Source organism: Apium graveolens, chromosome 11, assembly GCF_009905375.1.
Source record: "Apium graveolens cultivar Ventura chromosome 11, ASM990537v1, whole genome shotgun sequence".
Taxonomy (NCBI): Eukaryota; Viridiplantae; Streptophyta; class Magnoliopsida; order Apiales; family Apiaceae; genus Apium; species Apium graveolens.
The window spans coordinates 85,611,355-85,614,023 of NC_133657.1; positions in this window are offsets into that span (position 1 = coordinate 85,611,355).

Sequence of the window (2,669 nt, forward strand, 5' to 3'; positions counted from 1 at the left end):
CAGATTCGAGACCCGAAGTATCAAGAACTATGTTTAGGGATAGGGAATGGGATATGGTGTTTCTCTTTCTTCCTCATTGTGAGTGTGTGATTCTGTTTCATGTACCTCACAAGTGTTTCACTCTTCTCTCCACTCGTGTTTACACTCATTCGCATAAGTGTATCACTCATTTCATAGCTCTAAAATCCAGTTGTACCTGCAAGGAAAATCACTTTATCCATCCTTAAGGAGGTCACGGGTGGTGCAATGGGTGTTCGCAAATCCCCACCCTTGTTAGACTCGTCAGATAAATCTGAGTCATAATCTACAAGTTGCTAGTTTCTCTTTGAGGGTTCCAGATTTAAACTCTTGGAAGGTAAACAATGATTCAAAGAATTTAGCATAAAGATCAAAGTTCCCTTCTAATGTATGTGAAGACATTTCCTTGTAACTCATCAGGTAATATCTGAATCATTGTCAACAAATTGCCGATTTTCACTTATGTCAGATCCACTATCCACAGATGCATCCAGGGGATTTAAGCCTGGGGAGGTAGACATTGACCACTGACATATGGCTATTGGATCAATATTCTCTCCTAACACTTGTAAAGGCGATTGCTCCATTAAAGAACCTTGAACAATCGAATCTGACCGTAAAATGGCCGAAACTCTTACTTCCGTCAACTCTTCCTTTGTGTGTGTAACCTACCCTTGTGCATCAAGAATTGTTTATGTTTGAAGTGGTGACACTACATCGGATACCCTGGCCGACATGCGAATTTTAATAGACGCACCCTATTGAGAGGATGAATCTAGTAACTGTTTTTGAGCCTTTTCAGCCATTACATCTTTCTGAGAAGATGTATGGGGGCTAGCAATTGCCTCGGTTTTAATACTACTCATCTTTGTAGGAGACAGAGCTGCTGGGTTGACTTCAGAACCTTCCATATGTGGTGCACCAAGGCACTTTCTCCCTTACGCTCATTCATACGTCATTTTAGTGGTAAGAGAGTGTTAATTGATTTTGTTTCTGTGTTTGTCTTTACGGTCTGGGATAGAAGTTGTGGGTTTTCAACCTGATGACTATCAAATGAAAGAAGGCCATTGAAGGTTAAACCTAAATCACATAACATATGGAAATATAGAGATAAAATGCACTTAAAATCTATAATTAATGAAAATTATGCATTTAATCTTTTGAGAGAAATGATGTACAATAGTGATTTTACAAAGATTTTCATGAAATAAGCCATCACCAATGTAGAAAGAAGTTTGATTTTTACCTAAGACTGTGCACAAGTCTGTTTTTATGCCTAAAAAGATAAATGATTTGATAAGACACAGACTGATGACCTAGCAGTATTAAGAAGAGAAAGAAATATTTTTTCTTTCAGTATGAATGAGTTTTTGTAAAAGCATTGATCACTTAGGATAAAGTCTAAGCAATTCTCATTCATGTCAAAATATCCATAATCTATCTTTATAAAATTATTATCAACAACATTTTTTATTGATAAATAATCTTAATAAGAATGACTATACTTCTGATTTCAAATTATAGTGAATCTTTCAGATATAGCAACTCATATAAATTCACCAGAACTTAAAATCTCATAATTATCTATAACAAAATATTAACAATATAACATTGACTGATACTTGTCAAGTACTTTAGATACCAATAATTATGTTGCATCTTATTTTAATATAATTTAAATCATGAAACTGATTTGACATGGAATTGTCTAACATCATAATTCAAATATATTAGAATAAGATATTAATGAATTTAATTCTAATTATCTATCAAATAGACATTAGCATTCAATTTTATATTCTAAACAATTGTTAACTCCTAACTGTTAGTGTCTGTAACCTAGAGACAACATTATGATGTTTTAGTTTAAGACATTTGAATTATTAATGTTTATGTTCTATCGATTATTCCCTTTATAATTTATTAATTTTTAATTTACTGCGATATAAATGTTAGATTATTAAATGTCCTTGGAATATGATATGCAATTCTATATCTCTAAGTACGTGACTTAGAAATGAGATTATGAGAATAGTATCAATATTCCTAAAGGTCCCTAGTCGAGTATTATTATTAAGGGACAATAATAATGCATTAAGACTGGTGTGTTTGTTGACTAATGATCTTATCTCATTGATCATAGGTATAGTGATACTAAAGTCAAAAACACAGGCATATGTAAATGTACATAGTGCTGGACAGACCCGATATGAGATTTTACATGTCTGTTGTGTCATAAGTAATTCTCACAGTGATAATGATGTAATGGTCCTTAGACCTGAAGTCATTATATTTCTATACAAGAATTAATATACATTGATTCCATAAAAGTTATCCTTGACCGAGTAATGATAAAAGTGGACATTGGGTATATCATGAATCATATGAGAAATATGAATGATCTAGATGATATTTTACCCTCCTATTTTAGGAGTGATATTATTGGCCTCTTGTGTGAGCTAGACTATGAAATGCGTGGCCACGCTCAAATGTTGATTTGATATGATAGTCTACTCATTGATCAAGGAAACTTGTATTAAACTATAATGAGGATGGCACATTACATGCCTCTAGTTTAATCTATAATATTTGGTTAAAGGGATTATATGACATTGTACATTATTCATGAAAGGTTTAATCGATCACCGATT